The 22226-nt window shown below is 38.1% G+C and overlaps 1 long non-coding RNA gene across 2 annotated transcripts; it reads left to right on the top strand.

Moving 5' to 3' along the window:
- The first annotated feature begins 768 nt into the window (after positions 1–768).
- Positions 769–17556, top strand: LOC119865341. Of its 2 annotated transcripts, XR_005376814.1 has the most exons (4): positions 769–872; positions 3220–3346; positions 15845–15931; positions 17004–17556. It is a non-coding gene; the product is annotated as an uncharacterized LOC119865341 (long non-coding RNA). The 2 variants fall into 2 exon arrangements; XR_005376815.1 differs by lacking the exon at positions 3220–3346.
- The last annotated feature ends 4670 nt before the right edge of the window (positions 17557–22226 follow it).

Here is a 22226-nt window from a genome sequence, read left to right as displayed (position 1 = left end):
AGAATTCTACAAGGGCAGGAATGTGCATTAGCCATCTCAATACTGAACACAGTACTCAAAGATGACACAGTCATGAACAAGAAGAATATACTCAATACATATTGGCAGCGTGAACAAATTCAGCCAACTAGATCACGATGGAAAGCAGGAAGCATTATTATTACTTCAGGACAATTCATTCATCCACTCTCCTTTAATGGGCATTTAAGTGGTTCCCAAGTCTTTCCTACATTTTAGTACTAGGAACATTCTTACATATGTTTCCTGATGTGCATGTGAGAAATAACTCACATGAAGGAGGATTGCTGGGATTTAGAATGAATTTAATGTGAATTTTCTACTTTACAAGATAATGTCAAACTGCTTCTCAAAAGGTTATCCTAAGTCATATGCTTTCTTTAGATGAAGAATACCCTCTATTCTTCAGTGAAGCCCCATTCATTTCTGTATTTCCTTTATATTCCCCTCCTTTACTTTCCCCCTCTTAGAGGGATGGAATATAAGGAGCAGAGCGACCTTAAAAAATGTTTGGCTCAACCAGTTTGGCAGATGAGGAAACTGAGGTTCAGAGAATAAAGTGACATGCTCACAAATAGCTAATCACCCATGTGAACCAGGGTCAGAAAGTAAGTCTCTGCATTCCCAGTCTTCTCCCTTCCTTTCCTCCCTTCCTTACGAGCCCAGGTAGTAGGAAGAGTGGTAAAGACGAATCGTCATTTTGCAGAAATCAGAACTATTTTAGTCATGATTTTCAGCTGTCTCTTTGCCAGGAGAAAGAGAATGAGAGCTGCCCTGGTCCCATCTGCCACGATCATAGAACTACAATGACAGACTCATTTCAAGGAAGAGAAACTATGGATTTCAAGTCACAAGTAAGCCATAATACTTTATTTAGAAAACTAAAGAACAGGGAGTGCCTGGATGGCTCAGTTGGTTAACTTTTCAACTCTTGGTTTTGGCCCAAGTCATAATCTCAGGGCTGCCAGAAGGAGCCCCGTGTAGGGCTCACGGGCTGGGTATGGAGCCTGCTTAAGATTCTGTCTCTCTTCCCTTTGTCCCTCCTCACCCTCTCTAAAAAGGAAGGAAGGAAGGAAGGAAGGAAGGAAGGAAGGAAGGAAGGAAGGAAGGAAGGAAGGAAGGAAGGAAGGAAGGAAGAAAAAAGGAAACTAAAAGACAATCATTTAGGACACTGATTATAGTGCAGTACATTGAATGACAGAAGTCATAGATTTCAGTGTCAGCTCCGTAATTTATCTTTGGGGGACCTCAGGCAAATGCAAAAACTTTCATAAGATTCCAATCTCATTTAGTGATGTATTAACGTTGATTCCCTAATTTCCAGGGTTGGCAAGAGATCAACAATGCAATAGGTACCATACATATTTCTATTTCAAACTCTTAGTACTTAACCTTAGTGGTGCCTTAAAAATGTTCATTGCATGAATAAATGACTTTATGATTGAAGTGTTTTGAAATTAAGACTGTATAATACACACACAAATTACTAATCTGAACACATTTTTTAAAATCCTATTCCAGATTCACAGTTTAATCTTAAAGCCACTTATCCATTTGCATTAAAACTTTCCAGACCCAACCCCCCGCCAAATTTCTAAGAACTCAGCTTAATCATGAAACCAAAAGGTAAAGTCAATATTTTATGATCAGGCTATTGTAATAAAAGGATTGAATATAATATCAAAGCTCAGAATCAGGTTGCAGTTAAGCAGGGATGATAGCTACTAGCCTCTAGGAGGCTGAGAGCCTCCTTCTTTCTACCCATTCCCTCCTTTACATGTCATAGGTTGGGTTTAGGGGTTAAGTATAAAGTTGCTCTGTGGACCATGTTTTTTAAAAGTGAAAGCTCCAAAGGATGTAGAAAAAAAAGCATACAGGATCAGGAATGCGGTTTCTTTCTGCTATGAACAGGGCCTCTTCCACCTTCATTCACTCCTGAGAAGACTTGGGCTGAATGTCCTAGGCCATTCCTCTCTAGGCCATAAGGGAAAACTCTTTTGTGCTTGTTGTCTATATATCTTTCTCTTTTTCCTCTGGTGCCCTGCAAGCATGTTCCTAGTCATCTCAATTTTTGAACTTGAGTGGTGAGCCAGACTTAACTGAAGGTACCAAGTCGGGAGGCCAAGGCCCTATCTAACTCCCAGGACCTCTGGAATGGAGTGTGAGAACATGTCCTTGGATAACAATAAAGTTATGATTTGCTTGCAAGCTTTGCCTAAGTTTTGCAAAGATCTTTTTTAGGAATCTCACAGTGAATAAGGGCAGCTAAGGATTTGGGTTTTCCTAGGTTCTCTAGCCAGATAATACTGAGTGGGAAGTGTTGAGCAGAACTCATAGGATCTATTTTCTGGAAAATGGGGAAATCTCAAGTTAAAGAGAAACTGCTGATCTTGTTGGCAAGGAAGAGACTCAGACCTTGTAGGAGAAAAAGACAAGTAAGTACCGAAAACATACAGAAATGAAAAGGTTTGCACTGATGTAAATTGCAACATTGACGGAAGCCAAGAATGTAGTAGAGATCTAACAAAATAGAGCTAAAGGTCTTAGTCAAAATTCAATGGCATTATGAGAATCATCAGAAGCAAATAAAGTGTTTAAAAAAATAAGCAGGGCCATATGTGTTCTATTTGGCTCCTTCTTAGGAGAAAGTCAGAGGAGAAGTTTGGAAAAGGATTATCATTAAAAAATGACATCAACCAGAGAAAGAATGTGACAGATAGTAAGTAACACATTTGTGCCTGTGCATCTCTGCCTGATGGCCCATTGGTACAGGTGATAAGTCATGCCCTCTACCTTGCCTTGTATGGCTGGCTTCCTTGAAGGAACACTGGACTGGAAAAAGACAAAACAACTTCAGATGCCTGAAACGGGTGGCACAACATGGGTAGCCACTCCCCAGAAATTTTCACTGTTTTACCGTATCTCCAATAATGGGAGTCAAAACATTCCATAAAAGACTCTTTCACTGACATCTCTCAGTCTAACTTCATTGGCAATAACCTTATTATTACTAATGGTGATTGGATTGTAAAGAACTTTAAAAAGAATATATAGAACATGGACTAGATAAAATACATACAAAAGCATATGCTTCCATTCAAAGGGAGGAAAGTTCTTTGTCAGATCCTGCACTGGAAGCTTTACTATATAATCTAATTTCCCTCTTGATGGGCTGCAAACATCATTATTTTTATTTGACAGATAAGGAAACCAAAGCTCAGAGATATTAATGTCAAAGTACCACTGTTGATAAGGGACATAGCTGGAATTGAATCTCAGCTTCCTCTGGTTCAAAAGCCACTTTTTCCTACAATAACCTGACCCACAGGTAAGCCAAAAGTAAAAATCTTTTTTTTACAAATTTTACTCAATTATTATTAGAACTCATTTAGTAAGAAATGCAGCCAACTTTACATTTTTTTGTCTCTGCATTATCTTTTAGAAACAATGTGAACTTCAAACATGTGAAAGAAGCAGTCTTTTAAAAAAAAACTTAGATATGATACTATAGTACATTTTAATTAAAATCTAGATGAATTTATACACTGCAACCAAACCAACCCTCCTCAGCCAAGTGTAATAACGACTTCTTGTTTGTTGTGATAGGTCAAAAAATTGGATCTAGATTTTATGGTTTCTCATCAAATAAATATGTTCTCTGATTTTTGCAAGATGGCTCAGCTCAGAACCCACTCTGTATTTAGGAAGTAGTAGAGGACTACAGAAGATTTGGGACAGCTATATAGTCTCTCTGTCTTCGAATAGCTCATAGCTATTGATGATGTAGCTCATCATGATGCTCAGACACTTTCCATACCAGAGAAACTGTCTAAACCAAAGTGGCCACTTTGCATGTATGCACACTTTCCTTCAATGGGATTTCCAAGCCTGTTTTTGCTTACATGACATGATTCATACTCAGAGCTCTTGTACCTTTAGACAGTTCATTGCGGCTATTTCTCTGCTCAATCAGCAAGTATAAGGACTTTAGCCACCTGGAACAGCTGGACTGTTAGCTAGCTAACAACTAGCTTCAAGTATGGAAAGTGGTATGGAAATTGTCTGAGCATCATGATGTCCAAGGAAAGAGAGTCAAGTGAGGGGTTATCCTACCCTAGTGACTGAAGATAAGTCACATTATGTTTTCTCCTGCAATGCCAAATAAAACTTCTTCTTAAATAAAAAGCACATGGGCAATGGGACTGTCAGTTTTAATTTTTATTTATTTATGATAGTCACACAGAGAGAGAGAGAGAGAGGCAGAGACACAGGCAGAGGGAGAAACGGCCTCCATGCACCAGGACCCCGAGGTGGGACTCTATCCCGGGTCTCCAGGATTGGGCCCTGGGCCAAAGGCAGGCGCTAAACCGCTGCACCACCCAGGGATCCCGGGACTGTCAGGTTTAGAGACAGCTCCCATGTAAAGGGCCTCAGTATTCCTGTTCAAGTTAATACAGAACTAGAAGCTTCTACTGCATGGAAGGTTGTTTTATTTTTTTCCTCCTTCTCACTATCCTTCCCTGTGGAAATCTTATCTATTCTTCAAGTCCCAACTCATATGCAGCTTCTACCATGAAGCTTTCCCTGATTTTATATCTCTCACTCTCAAAATGTAGAGAAGTGGTCCCGATGATATGGGGTGAAGGATATAGAGAGGCATCAGAGCTTGGTACAGAGGGATACTAGGGCTCCTGGTTAGGATAACACTGGGCTGGAAGTCCAAGGAAGGAGCTGACATTTGCCTTTGGAGTTCAGGTATTTGAGTTAAGGGTACAAAAAGGATAAGAATCTGGGGGTAAACCAACATCAGAGTAACCTATACTGATGCTCTCCACTGGCCCCTCCTCTCCTACCACCAACATTGATCTGAATCTTGACTCCGAACCACATAGATGTCATTTTGGGGATGAAGATGTGTATGGGGAGCTGGAGGTGGGAGACGGTTCTGCCTAGAGACGAAGGAGATCCTGTCATAACACAACTGATCTTGTATCTTTCTACCACAAATGAGAATGGGGATTGGGGACAGGCAGTGAGAGAGGTATAGGCAGAAGTTTGGCATAGTCAGTAGGAGGAACCTCTCCTCTGCATTGCAAACCATTGCCCAGGCATCTTGGACTGCCCACTCACAATAGCAACTAGACCTTGGCCTTATCCAACTACTGCGTGACAGTCATAGTGGTTCTCAAAGTACATCAACACAATTAACACAGTCTGCACAAGTGGCTCTGCCCAAAGATATTTCCAGATAAGCCAACCACCACTCAACCGGAAAAGGCAGAGAAATGAATCCTTATTGAGAAGCCACAAAGGACAATTGATATTTTCTTTAAAACAAAACAAAACAAAACAAAAAACAAAAAGAAAAAACAAAAAACATTAATACAAGAAACAAAATCAGAAATCGAGAGAATAATATAAAAACTATCATCAACGTATCACTCAACTTCAATAATTATTAATATTTTACCAATTTCTTTTTACCTACTCCCCCTCACTTTTTTATTTGCTTAGTTATGTTGAAACAAATCCCATGTATCAGGTTATTTCCATGATAAAACTACAATGTGTCTCTAAATCATTTTTTGTTTACATGATGAAACAACTAACAAAAAGTAGTGATTTCTTAATATCCTCTAATACACAATCTATCTTCAAATTTCCTTACTTGTCCTCAAAAGATCCTTTTTTCAGGTTTGGATGTAGATCCAAATAGTGTCCACACATTGCATTTAGTTGTTATGACTCTCCAGCAATCTGTTACTATGTAACAAACACCTCAATACCTAATGGTTACATAATTTGTTAGTTCCAGATTCCACAGATCAACAATTTTATCCTAGAGTCAGCTGAGTGGTTTTCTGCAGGTCTTGCCTGGGGGCCTCTATGTGGCAGTAGTCAGCTGGTGGCTTTCGTGAAGACTGGATGGTCCACAATGGCCTCATTGTGTCTCATGACTACTACTGTTGGCTGTCAGCTGGGTCTTTCTCTCCACATTTACACTCTTCAAGGAAACAAGCCTGGCCTCCCTCACAAAACACTCTTAGGACTCCAAGTATGCAAGGACAGAATCTAGAAGACTCCTTCAGGTGTAGGCTTCTGAGCTTGCATACTGCCAACTCTGCAGTGTTCTATCTGTCAAAGTAGGTCATAAGGGCAACCCACCTTCAAAAGGTAGAACAATAAACTCCAGCTCTTGATAGGATGAGATGCAAAATCACACCAAAAAGGAAAAAAAAATGACCATTATTGCCATCTATCCAGCACATTCTCTTAAATCTTCTTTATTCTCCAGTAATATTTACCTTTCCTTTTTATGGCATTGATTTGCAGAGAAATAAAGTCATTTATCCCCCCGATTTTATATTTTTAGGTATATTTTACATTGTTCATCTATCTCCCAAATTTTCTATAAGCTGGAGTTTGATACAGTCCTGATTAAATTTTAGGTTTTATTTTTAGTTAAGAATACTTCAAAGGTAAACTAGAGAGTAGAATGCTAAGTGAAATGTTAGAGAAAGACAAATATCATATGATGTCACTCATATGTGGAATTTAAAAAGCGAAACAAATGAGCAAAGAAAGAGAGACAAACCAAGAAACAAACTCCTTGCTCTAGAGAAGAAAATGATGGTTACCAGAGGGGAGGTGGTTAGGGGTTTAGGTCATAGAGATTAAGGAGTCCACTTATTGTGATGAGCACTACATGATTAAAATAAATACTTTTTTTTAAAAAGGAACACTTCTGTGTTAAATTATGCTGAATATTTCATTTCATATCACAGCCATGTAATGACTTGTCTTTTCCAATTTCAATGATACTAACATTGATCAGTGGGCATGTGTGTTCAGCCTGGTTCCTCTTCATAAAGTCCCTCATCTACTTTCTCCTAATGGTCTCTTACCTATTCATTTGAAACTGTTAATTCATTGCAAATGCTGATTTCTCTGATTCTATCATTTCTTCTGTAAATACTAGCAGGAATTCTTCTCTAGAGAAATCTCCTTTATCAATAATGTTATTAACCTTAAGTGTAGTTGGTGTAGAAAAGCTTGAGTAAATGTTTATTTCCTCTTCATAACAAATTTAAGAGTAATGAGTAGGTGTCCCAGTAAATTCCTATGATGGTCAATGAAATATTTTTTATTTTTTTTTTATTTTTTAACTTAAATTAAATTAGCCAACATACAGTACATCAGTAGTTTCAGATGTAATGGTCAATAATTTATCAGTTACATGTAACGCCCAGTGCTCATCACATCATGTGCCCTTCACCCTATTACACTATCCCTTCACTAACCCCCTCCAGTAACCCTCAGTTTGTTTCCTATAGTTAAGAGTCTCCAATGAAATATTTTTGAAATCAGTTTTTGGTTTTTGTGTTATTAGGGACTCATGGATTTTTATGTATTTGATGTGTTTCAATCCTTTGCAGCCAATCATTTTTATGATTCCCAAATTGTTCCATCTGGAGCCAATAGAAGCTTCCTTAAATTGACCCCAGTTTTGTTTTACCTGATCTTATTAGTCTTTGATAGTCTCTTGCTTTCTATTACAACAAAATGCTCAGACTCACCTTCTATATTTTCTGTTTCAAATCTGGAATCAACCTTGTCTGGAGAATTTTGATTCTATTTAGTGGGGAATTGTGTTTAGATGCCAACCACAATCTGCACCCTAGGAATGTTCATTACTATTCTATTGTCATTGATTCTAGGACTCTATAGAAGCTCAGACAGATGAATGGATAGACTAAGAAATTGATATTATCAAGATAAGACAATGAGGAAATCATAAGATAGTTCTGTTTGAAATTTTATATCTGTTTTTATTTAATTTGCATTTGACTTGTATCTCTTTTCTTTATGCCAAAAAAAAATCTTGATTTTTTAAAATATCATCAGCAGCAGAAACATAATTGACCCATCCCTTCATCAAGCCAACAGGCTAAGAGATATAGTTACTCTGGCCCCCTAATATAGCAGATACTAGATGTCTGGCCTAAATGTCTTGGGAACATGACTGTGATTTAAGAACTGAAATCTTGAAATTAAAGTGTAACAAAGAGAACTGTGACCAATTGCCATCAAAAGACCATCCCACTCACAACATATCCTGAAACCCATTAAAGGTGCTTAAAAGGGTTCTCCATTGGAATTTCATCTAGGTCTTGGGTGTGGATCACTCTGGGCCAAGCCCAATGCTAAAGGCCATGTTATTCAACCTGTAAGAGGCCAGCTGCTTTAAACTTCCCTCAACTTGTCTACAGCACCAGCACTGACCAAGGCATATGTATCTAAACACCAGACGGGCAGGCTAAGCTGGCACACCACCACCCAAAAGTCAGAGTAAGAACTTGGAGCTACATAAAGGATGACAAAGGAATAGGTAAAACTTCCTGTTAATCTGTGCATTGAGATATTGGAGCACTGGATATGGGGACTCTATTAGGGAAGAAAGTACTCACATCCTAAACTCTAACCTGAACAGAAAGTGAGTTTTATAGTTTCATTATAATCATTTGAACAACCCTAAGGACTTCCTTCCATTAGTTTGCATCACCCTTTCAAACAATGTATTGAAATAACAATAATAGTCATAGCAATCATGAAAAAAAAGAGATTGAGGTCATCAAAAGACTCAAGTTCTGATCATGTCACTTTCCTATCTAATTATCATATGACCTTGAGTAATCCATACAAATTATTTAAAATACCATTGCCTCAATCTTCATATAGGCCTCACTTCAAGGGGTTGCCTTGAGGATTAATGAGACAGTGTGTGTGTGAAATACCTGTGCATTCAGAGTAATCAATTTTCACTGAATCATAATATTCCTTCTATATCTGTGATTTCTCAAGGCAAGGAATGTTTAACTTGGAAACTTTTTTTTGGTCCATATCTAGGACAGATTATTCCTGAGGGCAAGTCAAACATTATGATATTCCTCTTCTTTCATTCCTTCACCATGAAGAAAATGTATTTTCTTATATATATATATATATATTTTTTTTTTATATATACTTCATACTGGAATAAAATATATTCCCAGTGGCAAGGTTGAACTGACACATATATTGTAGGGTCTTTCTCATACCTCTGGCATGAAACTTTGCATTACAAACATTTTGCATGAATATAAGAATCAGAAAGTATTGTAGTTCTTGATGTATTTACTGGTTGCATGGACATCCACTTGGTAACAATGTATTGATCTCTGCATTTATGTTTATGCACTTTTCTCTGTGTATTTATTTCACAATTCAAAAAGTTAAAAAAAAAAAACACTACCTATCTCAAAGAGGCCTTATAAAGATCAGGGCTATAGGGCATGTAATGATACGCTTATTTTCTAGCACATCTAAAGCATTTAATAAATGTGCATTGGTATCATTATCATTGTTTTTTAATACTTTATACAACCTAAATAAAAATAACAGTAATAACTTTAAAAAAAAAGAATCAGGAAGTTGTGATGTTTTCATTTACAGCTTAAATAGCTATATCATATTCCTTAGCAAACGGAGTATGCCACACTATCTACCATATCTGCTATTTGAAACAAAGCCAAAGACCCAGTCAATGACTTTCAATAGGCCCTATTTATAATGTAAATGATGCACACAGAATGCTGTAAAAAGTAATAATAATTTAAAACTCTACATCCTGTCATATATTTTGATGACAGCTATAAGGAAACTGCTAGCCCAATTCTCTTGATGGTTTTGTGTGAATATATGAACCAATCCATTAAGCCTTGATAATAATCCAATTAATTGTTTAGAAACATTACCCAGGCTCTTGTATGTGGTTTTTCTCGAAGAGAGAAGAGGTGCCTGTTTATTTCACAGGCAGAATGACCAAGTTGGATATCAATATTCTCCATGAGTGAGCTCTCTAAAATGGATTCGGTATCGATCAGTCCATTTGCTATTGTTAGCAATCTTGCTCTACATTGTGAGGTCTCTCAATTTTTTACCCCTACATGGTACTGTAAATCATTCCTCCTCTAACCAACCAAAAATAAAATTAGAGTTTGCATATACATAGGGCTTTTTCTCCAGAAGTGCAATATTAATTTTCCCTCAGAAGTGTACTTTTCTTATGCTTTAATTACATACAGATTTTTGAGGATTTAGATGTGCTATTTAAACTGGTGTCATTTCATAATAAAATTCAATGTGGCTGCAAAATACTGGAAGAAAGATGCTGTATTTTCTCTCATAAGACTGAAACATGAAGAGCAAAGGTTTCAGAGTTAGGTAAACCTAAGTGGAACTCTGGCCAAGCCACTTAACACTCGCAGATCTTGATCTTCCTAAATCTCAGTTTGCTCACTTCAAAATGGGAATAATTCTAATGTCCACCTCTGTTGGTTGATGTACAAAGTAAAATTGTTCACACAAGCTCCCAGAGTATGGTAAGGACTCAGTACGGTTATGACTTCAAGCCACAGAGCTTCACCTCCCTACCTTACCTTTTACATGTAGCACTTTGAATCACACAAAATGTCCATTTGTTTTTGGAAGTCAGAAATGGTAAGATATCAACAGTTCTACGTGGTTCAGAGTAATTTGTCTTCTGCCTACTGAGAAGTAGACTCAGATTTTGAGGGGAACAATTATATCTTCTTTAAATTTATATACTCAGAGCCTAGCACACAGTAAGCACTAAATGGATGATTGTAAAATATAAATAATGTAAAATGTGCATTATGTATCCCTTTCATTGAACTCCAAATTACTAACAGTAACACCTCATCATAGACTTCTTTTGGTAAGTTCTATTGCCAAGGGTAAAAAAAAACATTGCATATGTTGGTTGTGTTATGACCTATGAATATGAAAGTGTATTTTGTTTTATACTTAGTTGGAAAGTGAGTGAAGGAAGTCTGCCTGGTGAAGGCCTCTTCATAGTCCAGTGAGATCCTCATATCACAAGCTCAAAACGTATTACTCCAGAACTTGGACCATGGGATGCTGTGTCAAACAGACACCATGGGATAGGAGATGAGAAGATCAAGATCATCCCTATGTGACACTACATAAAGCCAGATTCCATCACAATGGTCTCTGCTGCTCTTGCAAAGAATAGGCAGTCTGGTCAGAGGTCCTGAAGCCCAACTGCAGATACAAACCTAAAGTTACCCCCTCTCTCCCCCAAAAAACTAACAAAGTGAGTTGCATTTATTTTGAGTATTTCATGCATGGTCCATAGCCCTGAGTTCAAACAAGTCATTTATTCTTCATCATCTGCAAAAGTCAGTACAATCTCTACTTTTCAGAGTTGTCATAAGAATTCAATGATATATGCTGAAAAGTACAGAGAAGAAAATGAAGGCAATGTATTAACAAAAGGCCAGTACTTGGAAAAAAGAAATGCTTTCTCTTTACTTGCATAGCAAAACACAGAGCGATGCGATTTTTCAGGTGTCCCCGAACTCAAGACTTCCCTCCCACACTTCCCTCCCCATCATACCCACCACCAATGTTAACACATCCACACATCCCATGTTTCTAAGATTTCACAAAATGAGCTTATGATCACTTAATCTTAAAGGAGTTATGTTAAACTCATTGAGTCTGAAGATTCTTTTTACTATAACTGAGGCCAGAAAGAATTTTCACTGCCTCTAAGGCCTTCCCAGCATTTTGTACATTCCTCTATTACAGAACATATCATACCTAAGTTTTGATGCATCTACCTACCACTTACTGAAATCTAATTTTGGGCTACATTCTTGAGATGTCACATTTCACTTATGTCTCACAACCATTCACTTAGATAGTTTTACTCTCATTTTTAAAGGAATCAGAGGTTTGGAGGATTCTTGGAGAGCGTTTTTAACAACTTTGCCCAAGTTCACACAGCTAATGAGCAGCAGAGCCAGAATACAAACCTGGGAATGTCTGTCTTCATAGTTGTGCCTTCACCACCGTAACAGGCTGAAGGAATATTTTATTTACAGGCTGCTCTTCAAGATGGCTGTGTCTTACTCACTGTTGTGTCCTCAGTGCCTAAGTGCTAAAATGTATTTTCATTGAAGAATAAATGAATGAACAATCAGCCACTGGTTTCCCTAAGTTTCCAAAGCTTTATAAAAGCTCATAATCAGCATTCAACCTCACTTTTTCAGGGCTGCAACCAAGCAGGAAAACAGTAAAAGTATGTCTTACTAGAGACAGGGTTGAGCAAGTACCTCTGGGATCCCCCAGTCACTTACTGGTTTTGCACTAAAAGACAAATAGAATTGTGATATAAGTCCTGTGTACGTTTTTCTAAAGAAACTCCAGCCAACTTGGTTCAGTGTAATAGGAAGTTAGATTCTATGCCCTTAGACCAGTAATGTGGCCTTGGGTAAGTGACTTTTCCCGTATGGTCCTCAGCATCCTTGTCTGAGTAGAAACAATGATCTCTGGTCTCAGGAAGACATCTGGAAGCAGGTGTATATCTTACCCGCCAGAGTATGCAGGCATAGGCAGTGCTATATGATGGCCAGGCATGGCACCAGAATCAGCTGATGGGTTTGGACCTCAATGCCAGCTCTAACTAACCAAATGATCTTGGCAGTTTTCTTCATCCTTCCCATCAGGATCAATATTCATCTTTCATTTATCAATTTCTCAAAGCTGTATTTTACATAGAAAGAAAACAATGTCATTAAACATTACTGAGAATATTAAGAAAGATTAATAGAGATGTAGGTAAAAACCAGCAGTAGAAAGGGATGTTTGGTTGGGTGTATAAGAAAAAAGGAAGAAAGTATTTGGTGGTATTCAGGTGAGCAAGATAATTCTGACCTATGTATTTAAAGTCTAGGGGATATTTTCCTTATGGATTCAAGGTTTAGCTGCTTGATCTTCTTAATACTGAGAATGTCATAAAAAACATGGCATTCTCTACATGCTGGCTTTTATCTGGTTATTCATGACATATCATAAGACTTTTAATAGAGGTAGCAATTGGTCGAGGAGTTGTTAGTAGCTCAACACAGGATATTAAAAATAAAGATTATAGAGTGGGTTTATTTATTTAAAATAAAATCACTATGTGAAAGTTTCTAATCAAATTTTAATGTTCATGATTATTCATTCCTAACATGTACATTTTATGAATAATTAAATGGAAATATACTCCTGCTTTAAACTGAAAATGACTGAATAAAAAACAAAAGAAATGGGCCACAGTAGGTATTGATAGTTTCCTAATTTAAGTAGGATTATCTTAATGGCAAGCTTACTTTTCAAAAACTTGTAAGAAATGTGAATGCTATCGAAAGTGAGGGAACATTTTCCTCTGTTACATTTTATATTGCTTTCTTATTGCTGCTGTAACAAATTACCACAAACTTAATAACTTAAAACAACACAATTTATTATTTAAGTCATATAAAACTGATACTGGTCTCAATGGGCTAAAATCAAGATGTCAGTATGGCTGTGTTTCTCCTGGACATTCCAGGGAGCATCCGTGTCTGTGTCCTTTCTGACTTCTAGAGGCTGCTTGCATTCTTTGGCCCATGGTCCCCTTCCAGCTTCAGAGGCAGCAACAGTAGTTTGAGCGCTTCCCACATTGGATCACTCTGACCTTCTCTTCTACCTCCTTCTTCAATTTTTTAAAAAAAAATTTATTTATTTTAGAGAGAGAGAATACATGCATATGTGAGAACAGTGGGGAGGGGCAGAGGGAGAGAAAGATTCCCAAGCAGACTCCCAGCTGAGCATGGAGCCCAACAGGGGGCTCAATCCCAGAAGGCTTAGATCATGACCTGAGCTGAAATCAAGAGTCAGACACGTAAGTAGGCCACCAAGGCAACCTTCCCCCTTCAACTTTTAAAGACCCTTGTGATTACATAGAGAATGCCCAGATAATCCAGGATTATCTCCCCATCTCAAGATCCTTAATTTGATCACATCTTAGAGTCCCTTTCATCATATAAAGGAACATATTCACAGGTTCTGGGGATTAGCACATTGACGGTTCTGGGGATTAGCACATTGACATCCTTGGGGGTCCATTATTATACCTTCTACACATCTCTTTTGAATCTGCATGTAGTCGTTAGGAATGTGTACTCTAGAGGCAAATAATGCAGGTTCAAATCCCAGATATGCCAATTATGAGCTGTATGGTCAAAATTAAGTTGCTTAACCTCCCTGGCCTCAGTTTCTTCATCTTTAAAAGAGTGTTAATAATCCATACACACCTTATCTAGTTTTTGAAAATATTAAATGAATTTATAAAGAAAGTGACTGGGCATATTAAGTGCTATGTAATCATTAACCCTCAGGAAATAAAAGTGTATTAGTTAAGATAAGCTAAATTCTATAACATCCCAAGTCTCAATTTTTCTGGCTTAATATGATGTGCTTATTTCTTGCTGTGAAAAGTTCAATTAGAGTCAGAAAAAAAAAAAGAAAATCTAATTGTTTTTGTCTCCATCCTTCCCAAGGGCCTCTGAGTCCTTTCCATGTATCCATAAGGAGGCAGAAGAAGTGGAAAATCCCTAAGGAAGCTTTTATGGGTCAGGTCTAGAAATTATTTCTATCACATTCCATTCAGACACTGCAAAGCAGGCTGGTAAATGTGGTCTAAATATGCAGCCCCACACCCCCAAAAATGGATTTGGTGAAAAGCTAGGCAGTCTCTGCCACAAGGAGCCAAGGGTCAGCATAGAGGGTGATATTCCAGGGACTACTGGCTCTTTTTGTAAGATGAATTGTTCATACCAAGGAATACTGTGGTTACCTTGTGAAAGACTTCCAGAGGAGACAGGAGTCTGAACTGGATATTTGTACAGCCCAGACTATATGCTGCTTGGGATAAACTGGAAGCTCGGACTGTGGAACATGCATAAACCGAGAGGGTATAATGTTAAGTGAAATAAGTCAGAGAAAGACAAATACCATAATGTCCACTTATATGTAGATATTAAAAAACAAACAACAGAAATAGACTCACAAATAGACAACAAACTGGTTGTCGCCAGAGGGGAGGTGGTGAGGAATGGGCAAAATAGGTGAAATGGTTTTAAAAGGTACAAATTTATAGTTACAAAACAAAAATTCACAGAAATTAAAAGCACAGCATAGGGAATATAGTCAAAAATATCATAATGACTTTATATGGTGACAGGTGGTAACTACACTTATCATAGTGAGCATATTATAATGTATAGAATTGTCAAATCACTGTGCTGCATACCTGAAACTAATATAACACTGTATGTCAACTATACGTCAATAATAAAAACTTTATTCTTTAAAGATTTTATTTATTTATTTATTTATGAGAGACACAGAGAGAAAGTAGAGTCATAGGCAGAGGGAAAAGCAAGCTCCAAGCAGGGAGTCTGATGTGGGACTTGATCTGGGAATTCCGGGACCACACCCTGAGCCAAAGGCAGATGCTCAACCACTGAGCCACTCAGGTGTCCCTATAATAAAAACTTTAAAAGGAAAAAGAGCTATCATTCCAATGTGAATGTAGCCAAATGTTTGCTGAATGAAGTAAGGGCCACTGTGGAGATGATCAGCAAGCAATTAAGTGAGTGAATCTTGGATTAGGAGATACATTTAGGCTGTAGATATGGATCTAATCATTATTGGCTTAATGATTAAAGATAGTAATTGAAGTCATGGAGGTGTAAGACCAGGTAGAGTGAGAATAGGACAATGAAGAAGAGAAGGAGAGGATATTATGATTAGGAATTGCTAGGGGCGGGGGAGGTGGGTATGGTGGCTGGTGAGCAGGAGAAAAGCAGAGTGAGGATATACCAAACAGCAAAGGAGGAAGTAACCTGTTGCTTCTGTCCATTCTATCAAGGAATTAAATGACATCTTCCTTGAAACACCCAGGAACACTGTAGAGTGTGCAGAAGAAAGAATGAAGCTGGACACAGGCTGCAGCATGGTAAGAAAGGGAGGGAAAAGAAGTACACACAATTCTTTCAAGACATGGTGTGTGTGTGTGTGTGTGTGTGTGTGTGTGTGTGTGTAAGGGAAGAGAAAGTTATGGCTTTGATGGAAGATGGTGGTTAAAGGATTTCTTTTCTTTTTCTTTTCCTTCCTTCCTTCCTTCATTCCTCCGGTCCTTCCTCTCCTTTCATCCTTTCCTTTCTTCTTTCTTTCTTGTTTTTAAAATATGGGATAAACTAGCCGGTTCAGGGGAAGGAGTCAATAAGGGAAGTGTTGAAAAACAAGGAAGACAGGGTGATGGAAAGGCAGGAGGTGAAGAATGAGCTAAGAACCCCAAATGCTCAACATTGCCAGTCCTATTCTTGTCAGGATATTTTGGAGGGATGAGGAGATGGTGGAACCCATTCCTCTAGCATCTGGGAGCCTGAAGAACAATGCAAAGTGGTTGGTTTTGAAAGGCTCTTTGAAGAACATGCAGAATTGATTTTATGTCACTCAGCATCACTACCTGTAATTATGAAAATGAGCAAATTGCTCAATTCACACATTGCATAAATAAAATGTAATTTCTATTTCCATTTGCTAACCTGAAACTTCTCACTGTACATCAAAGAACAGATCAGACAGCAATCCTAAAAAGGAGACTCTCATTTATTTATGCCTACTTTGACCCAAAAGGACGTAAGGTGATTAATAAAAAATAATAATGATCTAGCTATTTCATTCCTTTCTTCATATAAGGATTTAATGCTAAAACATTATAGCACTAAATGTGTGTGTGTCTGTATGTGTGTGTGTATAAAGGAGTTTAAAGATATTACACCCCTAAGTCTGTCACCAGAAGACTACTTGGAGAACACAACTAAGGCTTTCCTGTGCCAGAAGTAGGAACAGAAGAAGCACTACCCATTTTCCTAAGAGATGAGAAAAATCCAGGGTTCAGTTAAGCTGACATGAAAGCTTTAATAGAAGAGTTTGTGTGTCTTAAAATCTAGTTCCAGGACACATATGACAAAGTCTATAAGTTACAATTAGTAATAAACCAACTATTATTCTTTTTTCAACAGGAAAAACTAATTGCCTATGATATTATGCAGGCTGGTTAAAGAGGTCCAGTGAATTTTATAAAATTACCAATGCAGTTATGAACTCCAGGGACGAGATTGCACATGGAAGCCACAAGCTCAAGTGAAGTCATAGTACTTGGCAGGAAATGTAACTCAACTTTACAAATTCAGGTCCTAAGACAAAGAACAGCAAGGTATACAACAACTAGCACTCACTTGCACCTCTCTTCCGGGATTTACTTTTCTCCATAATACTAATTACAGTTGAAGATACTATATATCACTTTAAATGCTTTTTACTGTGTCTCTCCATGCACACTCCATGAGCTGAGAATTTTTGCTTCGTTTGGTCAGTGTTGTATCTCCAAGGCCTATGACAGATCTCAACACATGATACACACTCAGCAAATACTTTTAAGGAGAAAAAAAATGAATGAACCAGTAGAATCAGCTCATATTTTATTCTACCCCTATCTGCCATGCCAGCCTCATCTTCCAGTATCCACACCCCCACTCCAACCACACCCAAGTGCTTGCTAGTGGTCCTTGCAGTTTCATGCTCCTGTGTCTTTCGCACACTTTCTCTATTAATTTGGCATCTCTCGCACCTTACCCCACTTCCCACTACACACACACACACACACACACACACACACACACACCCTCATCTGCCCCTCAAAACTCTTAACCTCCAAACACCAACTATTTTGCTCAAACTTTTTTGTCTCCATGAAGTCTTTCATTGCCACCCCAGCAGATTTCTTCATTCTTTCACCCAGTATGCCCTCATTTAACTAGTATTGTTGAGGGTTTTCCATCTATCTCTTACGTGATGGTCATAGAGCAAACAGGCATGTGAACCATATGCTCATGGAGTGTACACCACCTCTGTCACTGCACTTTTCCCACCTCCCTTCCAGCCTCCATCAACCTACAGTGCAATTGTGTTTATAACTGTCTCCTCAACTAGACTCTGACGGCCTACAGGACAACATCATTTCTTCTTTGTTTCCATTTCTCCAGTACTTGGCACAGTATTTGCTGCTTGATTAATATTTGAATGAATGAAATAACTTAATTGACCAAAGAATATGAAACATACCATTTCTACCCCTCATTTGACAATTTGCTCTTTTCTGTCCTGACAATGAAGAGTTCTGTGCTGCTTCTGTGGATGTTATTTTTACTCATGATATTTTTCTCTTTCTTCCTCCCTGGCTCCTATAATTCACTGTCTGCTTCATGCTAGGCTCTATGCTGGACACTATATAATATTAAGTATATCATTGAATACTTACAGCAACACTGGCAAACAAATATGATTGTCCCTATTTTAAAGAAAACCTTTTTCCTCTTCTCAGATTTCTTATTTTTATAAATGTCCTCCCTTCCTTAGTTTTGCCAAGTGTATTTCAACATCCCCACCACCACCCCACACCATTAGAGGAAGGTGCTCAATCCTCAGTGTAAGGGAAGGAGATCCAAATTCTTTTATCAGCTCTGCTCCTCGCTCCATTGCTAAACTTAACTTTGACCATAAATTGTTTGATACAGATCTTGGCAAGGTAACAAGTCTAGACTATATTGATTTCCTTGACAAGTGACAAATAGAACATCATGATGAGTTATTTCAGTAAAAACCAAAGAGAGTTACAACTTAGGACAGCTGTCACTGAAACCAGAGATTGATACCAGGTCCTCTCCCAGAGAAAAAGCTAACACAGTCAATCCTCTCCCTCTAACCCCTGGGCTGCCAGCATATAGGGACATTCCAGTTATTTGGCAGAAACATCTACAGTGGTCTCAATATGTCACAACTCACAAGGACATTATCCTGTACACAAACCAAAGGGGGTTTGTAATTAAGGTAAAAGAATGACCTCCCTATATCCCAGCCTCACCTATATCACAGTACATAAAATGCACCTCTAGTCTGATTGCATGTATGAGGAAATTTTAGGATATCTTTAGGTTTTGAATTCAAACAAGGATTGTTGCAATCTCAACTCCTCCATTTGCTATGTGACCTTGAGAAAGCTACTTAATCTTTCTTAGTGTTTTCTATCTTACTGTTAAGGGCGTATTGACAATACTACCAGATTCTATAGACTTGTTGGGAAAATTAGATGAAATAACATTAATAGGAGTGTAGCATAGTAGATGTTAATCGCCTTTCCTTCTTTGATCTTGTTTCTTTCTTTCTTTCTTTCTTTCTTTCTTTCTTTCTTTCTTTCTTTCTTTCTTTTTTTTTTTTTTTCTTTATGTTATGGAAGTCTAGAATCTTGGAACTCTAACAGAATAATATACCATCAATGTTAAATGTCCAAATGTGGCAGACAGTACTTCATGAGAAAATGAACTCTTGTTTCCAGGGCTCAATCTCCCATAAAAGCTGAAAGCTTACTACTGTACAGGGTGATTAATACCAAATGAAGGAATGAATGAGTGATGACATGAACAAATGAATGAATGAACATAACACATGCCAGGTTTTTTATGCTTCTTTGGTTATGACCCACCGTTCTTGATAATCCAATCTCTCTGCTTTAACACCAGCTTTTCTCTTTCATAAGTGTGTGTTTGTCTTCCCCCACTAGACTGAGGCCACCCTCAACACAAGGGACATTTTCTCTAGCACCTAGGAGAGTATCTGGTACAGAAAACTGTATCAATAAATATTTGGATGAAAGATGAATAAATGAGATGGTTGGAGAGTTCTAGAAATCATTCTTTATATTAAAAAATCTTACTCTAATTAACTGCCTTTATGCTGTCATGCATGCATGCATATTTTGGATACAGTTGTTACGCTGGTTGTGTTAATTCTAATATGCATGTCACTCAGCACCATAGATAGGAGGTTGGGATGGGATCTCCCCTGAGTAGGATAGGCATTCTCTGTGTGAGTAATAGGAATTAGAGGCTGGTAATCAGTCAAGAAAGTGCAGATACCATGAGAGCCTAATGCTGCACAAGCCTCTGCAAAAAGTAAGCACCTGATAAATGTTAATTTACAACTATAGGAAAATGAGAGAAATCCTATTGTCTCTGATATAAATTATACATTAAGACTGTCTTGGCCCTTTGTGACTGATTATAAATGGGTTAGAAAAAAAACACAGGAACATACATTCTTAAAGTGCAGGGATTTTCTTCTTTTAAATCTTTCTCTATTTTTTTTCAAATTTTCTTTCCTTTTTAGTGACAACAATCTCAATTCCACTCACTTAAAAGAATTAGTAGCAGGGTGAAACAAGGTGAATAGAGGACCAAAAGATCATACACTAGAAGGGCAAGTCCAATCTCCTACCACTACTCCCTCTCCAGCACAGGATGAGGTCACATGGAAGGGAGAAAGTGACTGTTCATCTCTGATAGCACCATTGACTAGTGTACCAGTAGCTCATAAGGTCAAAATTAAGAAGGAACTGAAAACAAGAATCTAAATAAATACCCCTTCCAGAATACATTTTCATTGTCCCATGAGTCAATCCACCTGCTTCTTCCATATCCTTTTCCTGCTTAGATGTTATAAATAAGAGAAAACTGACCTTCTATTTCTTCAACATAAATTAATATCTGATGACAGAAAGCAGGGAATGGTCTCGGATGAATCTTAGGAGGCTTTACAATAAAGGGAAATATTAATTATGCCTAACATTTGTAAAGCATGCTATAAAGAAAGCACTTTCAGATGCATGATTCCATTTGATCTTTACACAATTCATGAAACAATACACAAAGCATGCTTAGAACTGTGCCTGGAACATAGCAGGTGTTCAATAAATATCATTCTCCTCCTCATTTTGTGCTGAACTATTTCTGTTGTCACCTTTTCAGCCTGCCTCTAGGCTGTCACTTCCCATTACTCCCTGTGGTGAAAACTAGGGCAATATTGTTTTCTTCCTTTCCCTCTAACAAACAGAATCCTACCAAATTCCTTTAAAATGAACCTGCAGAAGTGCAGAGTGACAGTTTTTATAAATCATTTTAATGGGAAAAAATTATTTATCTGCTCAACAGAAACACAGCCTGGGTCTGTTAAACTAAAACAAATGCAGGCAGTCTATTCCAGCTGCCTAACAACCAAATTGCACCAGGACATATTGGGTCCAAATAATTGCCACATGATAAGTTATGCAGATGATCAGAAATATTAATACAATCATGCTGTCATGGCTTTGTCTATGTCATGTGGGCGGGAGTCTGGCCTTTAAGAGTAAGTCATGGAAAACTTGGGATAAACTCAATAATTCATCTATGGTTGGGGTCCTGCCCTATGTGAGGTATTTCTCTCCCTTGCATCTCACTGAATCTCCCTCAACACACACACAGAAAAGAACTATGCATGGTAACTTACAGATTAGCTCTATTGTAAGAAAACAATTTAAAAACTCCTGTTTCCTCTTTTCTATTGTTGCCTGCAATGGTAAAGAGATCCAGGCCCCTTCCTTGTCTTTCAACATTATGCTCATCCTTCAACGTCACTTCCAAATCCCCTGCAGTCAGAATTAACCACTTGCCCTTCTGGGCTCACACGGCTGGATGCAGAAATGACTAATTAGCCTTTAATTTTTCTACCATGTATAATGCTTGGTTGTTTATTTGCTAGTCTTCTCTACAAGCATGAAGGCAAGACAGCATCTTCTTGACCTTTGTAGTCTCCCCAGGGTCTTCAGTGGAGCCTGGCACTTGGTAAGCGTTCAGCAGATGTTTGTACAACTTAAATGAAAGTCAGGTAAGAAGTGTAGAACAAATAGAATCACTTTTTCAAATGATCTGTAGACTAGAGCCCTCCTGGTTCAGAAGCAGACATCTCATATGGAGATGGTGTTTCTTGCATGACTGTGTATGTTCAACAGGCCACAGGGCAAAGGAATCTTTCTCAATACTATACTGATAGTTAGGGCATGGATTGCACTGACCACGAGACATTATGAGCCCTTTCTAAGTTATAAATAAGAGCAGATTTAATTGCACTCAGCATGAGAATCAGGGTGAATAGTCTCTATGAACAAGGAGTCTAGGACCCCCCCCCCCACCTAGACTGCCAGGCCTGCCAATCAGAAAGCAATGCCAAGTCTGGGAGGCTCTTATGTGACCTGGACATCATATGATCAAGGAAGAATCAGAGCCCACCTCCACTGGCTAGATCCATTGACTCTTGATCTTTTAGGACCTTTGGAAATTAGGATACCACCACTGCCATAATTTCTTCCCTTA

The sequence above is a fragment of the Canis lupus genome, chromosome 23 (genome assembly GCF_011100685.1).
Source record: "Canis lupus familiaris isolate Mischka breed German Shepherd chromosome 23, alternate assembly UU_Cfam_GSD_1.0, whole genome shotgun sequence".
NCBI lineage: Eukaryota > Metazoa > Chordata > Mammalia > Carnivora > Canidae > Canis > Canis lupus.
The sequence above is the reverse complement of the archived record's forward strand: the minus strand, read 5'-3'. Positions and strand labels throughout refer to the sequence as shown.